The sequence below is a fragment of the Silene latifolia genome, chromosome Y, assembly GCF_048544455.1.
Source record: "Silene latifolia isolate original U9 population chromosome Y, ASM4854445v1, whole genome shotgun sequence".
Taxonomy (NCBI): Eukaryota; Viridiplantae; Streptophyta; class Magnoliopsida; order Caryophyllales; family Caryophyllaceae; genus Silene; species Silene latifolia.
The window spans coordinates 430923522-430937480 of record NC_133538.1 but is presented as its reverse complement, the minus strand read 5'-3'; the positions used below and the strand labels follow the sequence as shown (position 1 = coordinate 430937480).

General features: G+C 35.2%; 3 long non-coding RNA genes across 6 annotated transcripts; all 3 read left to right on the top strand.

Annotated features, from left to right (window-relative positions):
* Positions 1 to 2127: 2127 nt before the first annotated feature.
* LOC141626724 (uncharacterized) lies at positions 2128 to 4245 on the top strand. Its single transcript, XR_012536315.1, has 3 exons — positions 2128 to 2205; positions 3955 to 4070; positions 4154 to 4245. It is a non-coding gene; the product is annotated as an uncharacterized LOC141626724 (long non-coding RNA).
* Positions 4246 to 7643: 3398 nt separating this feature from the next.
* LOC141633230 (uncharacterized) lies at positions 7644 to 10487 on the top strand. 4 transcript variants are annotated; one of them, XR_012538034.1, is made up of 3 exons: positions 7664 to 9058; positions 9542 to 9891; positions 10064 to 10487. It is a non-coding gene; the product is annotated as an uncharacterized LOC141633230 (long non-coding RNA). The 4 variants fall into 4 exon arrangements; XR_012538035.1 differs by having other exon boundaries at positions 7668 to 9058; positions 9725 to 9891; XR_012538033.1 differs by having other exon boundaries at positions 7644 to 9058; positions 9725 to 10487.
* Positions 10488 to 12843: 2356 nt separating this feature from the next.
* On the top strand, positions 12844 to 13605 carry LOC141626723 (uncharacterized). Its single transcript, XR_012536314.1, has 2 exons — positions 12844 to 12999; positions 13544 to 13605. It is a non-coding gene; the product is annotated as an uncharacterized LOC141626723 (long non-coding RNA).
* The last annotated feature ends 354 nt before the right edge of the window (positions 13606 to 13959 follow it).

The window sequence follows — 13959 nt, the reverse complement described above, 5'->3', positions numbered from 1 at the left end:
ATGTTATGGTGCTGTTATTCTGGTTTTATTGTGATGTTATTCCGGTGCCGCTTTGATTTTTTTTACGACTTTGATTTTATTGTGCTGTTACTGTTATTCCGCTGTTATTGTGATGTTATTCTATTGTAACTTTGATTTTTTGTTTCTTTTTTTACCCCGTGTTATTGTGTTGTTATTCTACTGTTATGCTATTGTTATTGTGATATTATTCCGGTGTCACTTTGATTTTTTTTTTACTAATTTGATTTTTTTTACCGCATGTTGTTGTGTTGTTATTTTGGTGTTATTGTGATGTTATTCCGGTGCCACTTTGATTTTTTTTTTCTTTTTTTTTTACCACGTGTTATTGTGCTGTTATTTCGGTGTCACTTTGATTATTTTTACTACTTTGATTTTTTTACTACGTGTTATTGTGCTGTTATTCTAGTCGATTCCCTTCAAAATATATAACAGATGACAAATATGATAAACGAGATGTACTACTCAGCTAATAACAAAGACAAGCGAATGAGAGTCCTCGCCTTAGGGAATTCAAGTGTTTCCAAGATAGGTGAATGCATAAGAAATTCAACCTCTTGTATTTAGACAAACCACGCTATGCAAAAGCTTCCTTTTAGTAATAACCCACTTTGTTGTTACTTTTTCTAACATCTACCACTACTAACACACTACTAATACTCCAATACCAGGCCACCCCCTTCCTTTTCACTCATTTTCATTTTGACCCATCATTCCATTTTGCCTTTATTTTGTTTTCTCCTCCTTGTCTTCATCTTCTTAAATTTATTATTCTTATAATAGAGTCGAGAGCTTCATCGAGCACCAAGACGCCTGCAACATGGGACGCCACCCTGCTGGCCCACCTTCACATCCACCACATCAGTGCCAGCAGTGCCTCTCTCGGGCAGCTTCCTGTTCAAGCCCTTCAAATGATACCACCACTAATAATACTACACCACTTGCTATTCTCGGGCAGCTTCCAGTTCACTCAACTCTGACCATCAACAATGAGCATTTCCCTTTTCCATCGTCGCTTATCACAAGCAGGCAATACTCTCCATCATCAACCCGTATCAATCAACATGCACCAGCCGCTATTGAGCCACCATGGTTCGAGCCGAACAGCAACCAAACACCACCTCGGAACCGAGTCCACCATTTCCGTCATCAAATTCAATCACATTCACCCTCCAATCAAATTCTGATCCGTCAATCACCACTGCTCACCACTCAATAACATTTATTTAAAATGAGAATTCAGGAGTTGTCAGTGGGGCTGAGAATGATTGGTGTTTGAGTAAAAAAGAATTGTCCGCAGATGCAACAATTCATCACTCGTTATACGATCATCAGATGCAATAGATTCCGCACACAGTATCTCAATAGCATCTTTAAATCCGCAGCTTGACCAGGTGTTTGGCCCGACCCTTCCGCGATGGTGATATCGCAGCGCCGGAGTCAGGTGGACGGTGGTGCCGTGGTGGTTGACGGTGACTGGTCGCGGTTGAAAGCGAGAGATGGAGGTGATGGAGATGGTCGGACGACAATGGTGATGGAGAAAGGAGTGACCATAGGAATAAGATTGGAGGACAGAGTCACAGAGATGACGTTGAATGATTGATGAGTAGATTTAATTTTGGGCTTTTTTCTGTTATGGAGAGAGGAGCGAGGGTTTTCATTTGTTAATTCGATTAATCTTAGCCGCTGATTTCACTCTATCTAATGGTCAAGATTTTCCAAACTCACAACTCACCGTAAGAACCAAACTCACGAGATCCTCTATATATATATATATATATATATATATATATATATATATATATATATATATATATATATATATATATATATATATATATATATAATCGGGATCATGTACGAACTAAGGGGTGTTTGGTCAAGTTTAAAAAGTGTTTTTGTAAATGTAAAAGGAGAAATTTGGCCAAACACTATATTTTTGGATATGGTAAAACTACTTTTAAAAAGTCAAAACCTAAAAAAAAGCCCCTAGAAACGAAGCACTAAATTGTCGTCATACATTTCCCACAATTCCACAAATATTGTTAAGCGCCAAACCAATTTTTTTTTTTACCGCGTAACAAATCCCTTTCTTATACCTTTATATTTCATTGCTATTGAACTCAATTTTTATCTCCTTTCCAATCTGTTGATCGGCTCCATTAATTAATTTCTCTGTAATACCAGGTAATTATCTACTCCTTTAATGTTAATTCTTCAATAATCATAATCTTCTACTAATGTCAAGCATTCTGAGATTATTAATTTTAATTTTTCGGTGATAAAATTAATTAAAATCGTCAAAGGGATGTTGAATAATTATGGTGATGTATTTTGCTTTTGATTTTGGTCTAGTAGTATTTGATTAAGTTGAAGATCGATTACAAAGAAGGGATTAACAATTTGCTTTAGCCTTGTGTTTGAGGATATTAATGTTTGTGAATTAATTTACAGATACATGATAAGTTGAATTGGTAAATTATTAATCTTTTCTGATTTCAATGAACTCCATCAAATAATGATAATTGTACAATTGGTAAAGGTCGGTATGGATTCCATACCTATGTCTTTGAATGTTGTGTGAAAACACTGGTATTGACCCCGAAAGTGAAGAGTCAAAGCGACAAAGTCTCTGGCAGCAGGCACGACCAATAGGTTTCTGTGTATCAAGATGCGTGGAACTAGTTAGATTGGCTCTTTGATATGCTTATTCCCAATAGAGAAGATAAAAAGTGGTATACGTGTCTAAGTGTCGGATTCGGCTATTTTATGAAAAAATTCATGTTTTTGGTCCAAAATGAAATGTCCGAGTGTCCTACCCATGTACGCGAGGTAATATTGAAGAGTCCGACCAACATAGATTTCAACTAATGGACAAATACAGTCATGCTTTTTCCTTGCCTTCACTAGGAAATTTCACTTTTTTGAGGCATAGGTCCTATTTGTTTACATGTTTGACTGTAGTTTAACTTGCAGTTGAAGCATTTGTACTAAGTTTTTACTTTGTATATTATGTGTTCAGCATATCTATTTGCAGTGAGAGTTCTCTATGTTTTGAACTAGATGAAGTCACACCAATTTGCTCTTTATTTTCTGGCACATTTTTTCAGCTGCATGTTTGTAGACTGTACAGAATGATGGCATATTTTAGATCTATTTTCTTTTGTACCTCTCGCCTCTATTAAACTTCATGCTTATAGATATGCTTTAGCATCTCCAGTAAAATGTCTGATAGAATAATTATTTCAGATTTGGCTCTTCAAAAACACAAAATCTCATTGAAGACGGATAGTGCCCCTCTCACAATATGCAAGTGGCACTATCCAAGGAGTGCTCCATTTCCCCCCACTTGCCCTCCCACTTGTCTTATTGTGAGAGGGGTACTATCCGTCTTCAGCTTGTGACGGATAGTGCTCGTCACAAGCAAGACCAAGTGCTTGAAAAATTATGTGTTCAGCAAATTGCTTAACTGTTTCATGTATATGTACCATGGCGTTTTATTATTCTATGCATCAAATAGTGTATTTTGTTAAATAAGTCAATTAGTATCAACTAAGACAATATATATCCGTCTTAAGGTTAAATAAGTAAATTAGTGTCCTATTTGTATGAATTAGACAAATATTTTATTCCTTCTTAGACATTTTACTTTTGTTTTATCTGTCATACTTGACCCGTCTTAAGGCTAAGATGGATACATCCGTCTTAAACAAAACTTTGTGCCATCTCTCATACTTTTGTCTAGCTTTCTTCCTTTTGAGTGACTCAGACTAAAATGGAGTCAAAATGTATATGTTTAGTTTACTGCACAATGGCTTTAATGGTATAATATAGGTGTCTTTAGTTCAATGAATGATTGTTCGTATGACTGATATCTCAACTTTTACACATGGAATCTATTCTATTGACTGATAATTTTTTTTGCTTTCATACTAGAAAACTACTATAATCAAGCTATGCCTCATCAATTTGCATCGACTCATCAATTTGCATCTCAAGAGACGAATAATGATTCCAATATGCGGGTTTTGGCTAGAGCATCACTGGAAAGGGTAAATACTTTATCCTATTGTCTCTTACTTTTCAAAGTGCGATAGTAGTAACTTTTTATTCGTTATTAAACTTTACCATTTAGGTGAAACAACCTGTTCGTCATAGTGTCCGTGATTTTCCTTCATCCCAAACTTTAACTGGACTGTTAACTTCTCATATGAATGATGAGGTAAATGTTCTATGTAGCTGAAAATTGATTTACGTATTTAAAATTGCATATAGTTTAAATAGAAATGTTGTCTTGAACATGATTGTGAATATAAATTGCATTAGGCATGTAATCAAAAGATGATAAAAGGTCAACCCCGAGCACCTACTGGTACGTCAAACTTTGTAATGAAAAAGGAGAAGGCAAATTGGGATCATTTAACAACAAAGATATTTTGTGAAGTGTGTGCTGAGGAGGTACATGCTGGAAATAGGCCTAATACACACTTCAATAGGGTAGGATGGGAAAATGTAGTTAATAAGTTTCAGCGTAGAACTAGAAGAAAGTATGACCAGAAGCAGTTAAAGAACAAATGGGAATCTTTGAAAAATAAGTATAAGGCGTGGCAGCAATTAATTGGTTCCGAGACTGGATTAGGATGGGACCATAACAAGGGAACTGTGGATGCTGATGATGCATGGTGGGCTGAAAAAGAAAAGGTTAGTTTACTAAAGTAACTACTATCAGTACCTCAATACCATCTTCAATACCATTAGACTTAGAATTTTGTCTTGTAAGACTCATAAGATCTTATTTTAAACATTGTAGGTTGATCCTGAAGTTGCTAGCTTTCGGTATAATGGTATTGAGAATTTAACTGAGATGGAAGTAATGTTTTCTAAGACATTTGCAACTGGTGATAATTCATTCAATCCGTACATGGTGACTGAGACGGAAGATGACGAAGGTTATGATGCAACTAATAACGCTTTTAATGATAATATGGTTGGTGATGAGAGTAATGTTGACTTGGAGAACATTGAAGTAAGTAACGATTTGCCCTTAGAAAAAGACCACCAGCATGTCAAGAAGAGAAAAGAAACCGCTGGAAATGAGAGGAAAAGTCATATAAAACGTAAGGGTAAGAAATCAAAAGTGAGTACCGCCTTGGTAATGCAAAGTCAGCTGGACAGAATTTGTAATGTGATGGAGACTACAGTTGCTAACAATCAAACGAAGGATCAATCTGGATATAGTATTAGTGAGTGCATAGCTGTGTTAAAAAATATCCCATCAATTCAGCCTAGAAGTGAATTGTTCATGTTGGGTACCCGTTTATTTGTTAAGCGCGAGTATAGAGAAATATTTATTGCACTTGAAGAAGATGATCTTCGAGTTAATTGGTTGGACGAAGAGCTTAAAAGAGAGAAAAATCACACTCCACGGCGCTAGATTCTACTTGTGTTATCTTATCATGTTTACCATTGTTTTTCTTTAATTCCAAGTTTTTGCTTTTGATTTCCCGATTTGTAGAAGTATGACACTTGACATTTCTTTCAATTTCTAGTGAATTAATAATAATCTTCTTGTTGTTCGACTTGTTTGCAAATTTATGTTTTCGCTCTCTATGTGTCAGCTTTGGGATTCTCATATATCACTCTACCTTGTATTTAGTTTGTTCGTACTATAATTTCATTGTCAAGTAGCGTAGGAGTTCAAATTAAAGAGATCGGGTGTCTTTTTTTTTTTTATTGTCTTGCAGGCTGAAGATGATACACTTGGGGAAGCGAACAAAGATGTGGAAGGAAATGAAACGGGTAATAATGATAATAATGAAGAACAATCGGATATCGAGTCAATGAGTGAAGATGAGGTAGCTGATGAAGATCAAGACATGTATGGTGAAATATTGCTTCAGCAAACCCATGAAAAATTAAAGATGTATGTGCTTGCTACCTTGGGATTGATTGTGTGCTTACAATACTACGTTAAATATATTTATAAGCAAAACATAAGGACTTCAATTTGCTTGGGATGGAAATTTGTGATTGAAGTGCTAAATACACCGGGAGAAAGCTACAGAACATTTAGAATGGAGTCACATGTCTTTATAAGATTAGCTGAATTATTAGTGACTAAGTATGGATTGCATCCCACTAGAGAGATGCGTGCAGAAGAGGCGCTCGCAATATTTCTTTGGATTTGTGCACATAATCAATCAAATCGTACTCTCCAAACTAGATTCAAACATTCAGGGGAAACAATTAGTAGAAAGTTTAATGAGGTCTTAACGTCTTTAGTGACGTTTTCTAGAGACATCATAAGACCAGCTGATTACAATTTTAAAGAAGTTCCTAGAAAGATTCGAGATGATTACAAGTTTTGGCCTCATTTCAGAGGGTGTATAGGTGCTATGGATGGTACTCATGTTCGTGCAGTAGTTACACCAAAAGAAGATGAGATCCCTTATATATGTAGAAGGGGTTATGCAACTCAAAATGTCATGGCAATTTGCGATTTTGACATGTTATTCACATTTGTCGAATTTGGATGGGAAGGGGTCCGCACACGATTCTCGAATTATCACTGAAACCTTAGCAAAATTAAAAGGGAAAAATATATTTCCATATCCTCCAGAAGGTCAGTTACATAGTTTTTTTCACCCTTTTCATTTCAATTTATATTTTATTTTATCTTTTAGTACTAAATGTGTTTTTCTTTTCAGGTAAATATTATCTAGTCGATGCAGGTTACTCAAATTCGAAAGGATATTTGACACCTTTTAAGGGGAAAAATGCACGTTACCATCTTGCTGATTATAAGCGATCGAGTCAACCTCCAACTGGGTATTTTGAAATATTCAATTTTGCACATGCATCTCTTAGAAATGTTATAGAGAGATCATTTGGTGTTTGGAAAAACAGATGGAGAATATTATTTAACATACCCAGTTATAAGTTTTCGACCCAATGTAAAATAGTGGTTGTAACTATGGCGCTACATAATTTTATTCGAAAAAAATGCTATTTGAAAGATGAAGAGTTTGATAAGTGTGACACAGATCCAAATTATATGCCCAACGTAGAAGATGAAGATGATTCAGATGAGCATGGCGATGAAGATGATTCAGATGAGCATGGCGATGCTGCAGATGATGAAAACATGTCTATTTTTCGTAATTCTATTGCTACGTCTCTTATGAACATGAGACGATCTTAAAATTTATATTAGAAACGTAAACGTTTTCTATCTATTTGTTGGCACACTTTTGATTTGACGAGGATGTGTAATCATAATAATTTATTTTCGATATGTCATAATTATATATTTGCTTGAATTTCTTAAGATGTTGATTAATAATGCAACATTACCAAAATTTTGATTTTCTGAAGCCAAGTTTTCTTATTCAAAAGATGATGTTATTAATAATGTAAGTTTAAAAAGGAAAAAAAAAATGGAAAATAGGATGATGGCCAAACACATCCATTTGTTAAGAAACTGTTTTTACAAAAGTTAGGCCAAACAACTACAACTTTTCCAAAAAGTAGTTTATGAAAAAACTCATTCTAGAAAGTAGAAGCTATTTCACATAAACCTGCCAAACAGCACCTAAATTACGGTGCGAAGTGTATGAACTCAATAATAGCCTTAGATTAAACTAGATCTATGGTCCCCATTAACACCTCCAATTACCCCAACTCCTCCCACAGTCCCACACAATTACAGATTACCCCCAACTCCTTCTTTAACCTCTCGCATCCCTAAACCATCCTAACCTGTCGGCGCCGACAACCTCGCCGGAGCAAGCCGCACGTGTTACCTGCAACGGACAATATCACTCAAACATACCACCACGAACTTCTCTTTTATTCACGAAAACCACCACCTGTCACAACGTAGTCATGGATCTCGCTGTCCACATGACCGGCGACATATTTTCTGGTCGACAGTGATTCGAAATCGTATCGCCGGCATTACAGCGATGACACCACCAGGTATGATTTTCCAACATAACACTTTAATTTTTGTCGATCTAGAATACAAATCAGAAACTTAAAATAAACTTCGGTGTTCTCCCCTGGTTGCTCGACAAACTACCCTTTATATTGATGGTGTAATGGTGGTTTGGGAGTGTTTGTTGGGGCGAAAAAGAAGAGAGAAATGTGCCATTGTCGAAGATGAATCAGCGACGATCGGACTAATAATGTGGTGGAGCGGCTCACCGTTGTCAGGGAGGTTCTGGTGGTTAATACGGTGGCAATGATTGAAGTGGTGGGTGTGGTGTTCGTTCAGGGTGCGTAGGGTGCGTGATGGTACTGGTGTCGTGTTAGTTGGTGGTGGTAGGTGGTGGTTCATAGTTTGGGCCGTTCGGGGTGGATACATGAAGTATAGTTATGGGATACATGTATGAATACGGCTAGATACATTTATGATTTATGTTTCTAGCAGTACTGATAAGTGTATCCGGCAGTATTAATTTGTGTATCTGGGTAGTTCATACGATTGTACATTTGTTTTTCGTAGCTATTCACTTGGTATTGTTGGTGGTTAATGGTTTAGGGAGTGGTATTGTCGGTGGGTAGTGTTATTGTCGGTATTTAATGGGTGGGTGTGGTGTTAGGCGGCATTGGTGGTGGTGGTGGTGACAGCAGCGGCGTTGGTGGGTTGTGGTATGGTTGTGGGCTTGGTTGATCATGGTGGAGTGGTGGATACATAAAATACCAGGCCACATGGTATCTCACTAGGGAGGATATGATGAACCACCTCGGTAATCCATTGGACGAGACTAGAATTCTGCTGAGCTACTAACCAAAGATGCTCACTTCTACTAGACTTGGGCTCTCACCTTTATCAATTTTGTAATTGCCAGTGATCAAATTTGGACAAACAAGTGAAAATTAAACTAAACTAATCCGCTGCAAGTTAAGATGAGGTGAATCGATTACCGGTGTGAAATTAGTAAATTACCTACAAAACCAGGCCTTGTTTAAGTTGTTTCCGAGTAATGGGGAGGACCTCCAGGACTTTGTCGCAGTTGGTCTGGATCTCCGGAATGAGGTAAATACTTACATAATGATCTCATATCTAAAGATAATTATCACTAATTCAATTAAGTACATCCAAATATTTTGCATTTCTATGTTGTTAATGTTGTTGCGGTTTATGATAGTTTGTTTAAGCTCACATAGGTTAAGGATGAATCAAGTTACATCAGTCTATTGTATTATTCTAAACTAACATCATATTGATCCAAAGGCCTGGTCGTGTATATGCTGATAATAGCATTGAATCGCCGGTATGTCAGTCCACCTGCCTTTTTTATTTATGACTGGATAATCCTGAGTAGCTATGGTAAAGCATGGTACATTAATACACAGTGAGTGATGACCAATATGGCACACATAGTTTGTCATTTTGAATCTGATCAAGTTAGGATTGACATAGTGAGACGGTATGTCAAGATTAGTTTTAGTGAAGACGAGAGCTCATCTTGAAGTGATTACTGTTTTGTAGCTGACAGTTTCCCTGATTATTCTGTAGCTTTACCTAGCAGGACTGGATTTTAAGTGTCATGGGTGTTTGTGAAGTGTTTATATCAGTGTTTAGTGTGAGATATAGGTACTTAATATGGAGTAAAACAGAAGGGTCCGAGTAACATACGGAGTATGTTTTATTTTAAGTTTGAGGGAAGACCAAAGATTTAGGCACAAATGTTATTGCCAGGTGGTAGAGTGATCCGGCGCATGGATCGATATCTATTAGCCATATGTATAGGTACAAACAGACGAGATAAGTCGGAGACGGAGATAATAAAGCAAAAGACAGGACATGATGAACCACCTCTGCAGTCAATTGGTGAAATTAGGATTCTGCTGAGCTACTGACCAAAGGTGCTCACTTCTTCTAGCCTTAGCTCTCACCTTTGTCAATTTTGGTAATTGTCAATAATCAAATTTGGACAAAAAAGTGAAAATTGAAAGCAATATACTTTTGTCAATTTTGGTAATTGTCAGAATCATATTTCTAAATTAATCTTACATTAGTGTGATGTTCATGACCTAGTTATGGGGTTGCAAAGCCACTACCAATGCTGGTTTTGCAGACTGGTTTATGCTTCAACACATTCCAAGATATGTAAACTCCTGAAAGACGGCAAACTCCTGAAACACGGCAAACTCCTGAAAGACGACATCTAAGTCAGAATCACATTATACAAGTATATTTATCTGGCGGGTTTTATGCTTCAATACATTCCAAGATATTGGCGAAGAGATATGTAAAGACCTCAAACTTGAGCTTAGGACGAAAGCGCGATTACTTTTTTTAGTTATATTTGTATTGTTGACTTTTACTATTGAAATAATCCCTCTATATTTCTGACGGGAAAGAAATAAGAGAGGCGTGATCTTATTGAGAAAATATATTTGACCGTCTGAGCCAGCAGTTTTGGAATCTACATAGTATAAAAGATGGGTTCTTTAAAGGATTCCTATTGGCTGTTATAAATTTTCTTTTTTCTTTTTTTTTCTGACGTGGGGACCGCCATGATCTCTACATAATTAATTACACTCTTCTTACCATCTTAATTTTATTTAATTAAGATTATATTTACACAAAATCATACATTATACAATTACACATTAATAAATTACAATTACGAAAAATTAATAAAATTTTCAAATAATCGTCCTCCTACTTCTAACCTGAACAAATAAAATATGAACAATGCACATTGATTAACCATCCGGAATGAGTAGTTAAATTCATTTTGTAAATAAAAAAAAAATCAGTATGACTATTATATTCCAACATCACAAATACAAAGTATATTAGTTCTTAACATTTTAATAACAAAATATATTGATATGTAAGTTTTTAAAATTTTCGTACATAAACAATATAGTAGAGGTAGATAAAAAAAATCGTAGAAAATAGAATACTCCGTAAGAGAGTTTTTTTTTAAATCAAAAATATATAAACTTTAAAATAAATGAAAGCAAATATAAAAAGAACTAAATATAACATAACCAGTATAATACAAGTAGATTTGAAAAAGTTCCCTTTCCAAATCGAAAAAATATAAACTTTAAAATAAATGCAAAGAAATATAAAAAGGAGGAAATATAAGTTTCGTATCATACTTACATGAAGTTCTTCCGATTATTCACTTTAATTAGCTTTAATGTTAAAAGTCAAATCCTTTAAATTTGAATGAGATGAACATATGGAAAAATACTTAAAAAACAAAAATAATTAAAGACAACAATATTTAAATAACTTTTTTAAAAAGGTCTGAAAGGCATCATAATTATTCATAATAATTGAAGAATAGTGAAAAAAAAACGAAAAAAAGGAAAAACACTGAAATACTGTAAAAAAAAATAACAATACTGCATGGAAGAAAAAGAAATCAATTTTAAAGAAATCAATAGTCGGAAATACATAAAGATCGATATTTTTGTATCATACATATAATTTCGATAATTGACTGCAAATGTCGTTATATGAGGTGTGAAGTAAATTTTGAGGGCAGATTTGATGTGAGAGATTTTTCAATCGGAACTTGAAGGGATTAGAAAGAGACCTCCAAGTGAGAATGAGGGTATAAGATGAAATTGAGAGTGGACGGATTTTCATTTTTATTTAACATTTGAGGGGAGTTGGAGAGATGATGGAGGTGACGGTGGTAGTGAGCTAGGGAGATATTAGACTCTCATGCTTTGGAAAAGCACATTTTAAAAAAAAAATACTACTCACATATACAACTTACGTGCAATGTCCCCGAGCCCCAACCAGGGTGATATCCTCGTGATAGTGGTTCGAAGCAACGACTGATAGATTGAATCGATTATTTTAATTACATTAATGATGAAAACCATTGTCGTAGATGAAAACTGTTTTTTCTTTAATTATACGTACGTTATATGTAGGTTAGTTACGTTAATGATGAAAAACCGTATTATGTCATCAGAATGAAGACCGCTACTGAAATTATGAAATTATATTACGTCAAATCTTGAATTATGGACTTATTTATAATGTTACGGCATTGCACATTTAATAACACTCATTATAAATGATCATGTATCAATAATAACACCTGTTATTACGACCCGTGCATTTTTTGCACGGGTTTAAAACTAGTTGATTGATAATCAAGATCTCTGCAGCCAAATTGGTATTAAGGAATGTTTTGATTTTCATGTAAAGAGGATAAACAGTAGAAAGGGGTACGCCTACATCGCTATTGAAATCAGCATGAATAATCGCCACTGTCGTTTCACTTTTCTGATCAAATTGCGATTATATTGTCTTCTGTAAGTCTGTAGGATGACAAAAGTGGTCATAAAACTGGCACATATGTGCATTGACCAAGGCACGATACCTGCTCCGGAAGGAATGAAAGTATCGTGTTTTCACAGGTGAGCTGTGGTATTGAGACATTGTTTAAGTAGCTCTGGTGTATATTGACTACCTTTAGAATGTTAACACACTCATGGGTTTTATAATGAAACTTTAATTGTTGGTCTTATACCTTGGTTAGTAGGTAGCTAGCCTAATTTGGTCTTTAGAGGAGTTGTTTTTCTATCAAGCTTATTTTATGAAATTGTTGAGGGACTGGAGCAGCACACATGAGCTGAAGCTCTAGTGTATTTGAAGTTCAAAGGAACATTTCTAATCGCTTAATGGCCTGTTTGGCAAAGGCCATTTCATTTGGAAATACGGATTTGGCCCAAATACAATGTTTGGGCTCATAGCAGCATTTGTATTTGGATTTCATTGAAATCCCACCAAATTTTTAACAGTAATAAAGTAGCCCATTTGAAATCCGCACTCAACCCCCCCGTATTCCAAATCCCCAGCCCATAGTAAACCTCATATCTCACCTTTTCAATTGGGGATCAACGATTAGCTTCTCACGACGATTTCAATGAATTCAATCGGATTTCTAGGGTTCATGCGATGATTTGCTTCTCACAAACATCAATCAGATTCAAGTATGTTAATCTATCTTTCGATTTTTTTATTGTTTATCTTTTCAATTATTCTCTACATAAATTAATCCATGTTTTTGCACATTCGATTTTCTGGATTTTTAATGATCGTATCGCAATCATATTATTCTCTACATAAATTAATCCATGTTTTTGCTACATAAATTTATATTTGTTGTGGCTGTTTCGAAAATCAATTTAGCTATGCGTTTTGGTGATGATTTGTTCTCGTAATTTATGTTTCAATTTAACCGAATATATGGAAACTTGGAAACACGTAAAATTTGAAATGGTTATCATTATATGAATTGATGAGGAAGGTTTGTTAGTAGTGACTCGGTATGAAAAGACAATGTTAACTATGGAGTAATATTCATAAAATAGGTTTTTCGTTACGAAACTGGTTATATAGCAGTGACTGAGAGTGATGGTGTCTGATATGAAGGATAATTTGAACAGTTTAATTACATGTTAGTTTTATTGGATCTTATTTAGTACTATTGCTTTTTTTATGTACTGCTGTTGTTGCTTTTTTTTTTATGTGCAGCTACTGCTACTAGACAAAAATTCATTGAAAACGGAATATAGTAATATGGCTGGTGAGAATAATGAACGGGAGTCACTGAAACGAGTCAGAATATGTTCGTGGAGGCACCGGTGAAATTTCAAGTTCTCAAAGACCTTCCGAGTGATCAAAAATTAGATTGGGTTTTGCTTTGTCTTGATGAGGGTAGTAGAGCATTCTAGTTGGAACCATAGATCGATTTTGATTATAGTTGGACAATTTGTTGCAATAACACAGTTGTAATTATGTCGAATGATTATTTTGTATTGCGGAAAATTTTAGCCTAAAACCTTGCAATATGAGAGTTAACTACTTGGAAATTGAGTTTGGATCAAATTTGGATTCTCAAATTCTTTGTATTGCCAAACATAGAAATTGGATTTCAAATTCTAAATTTC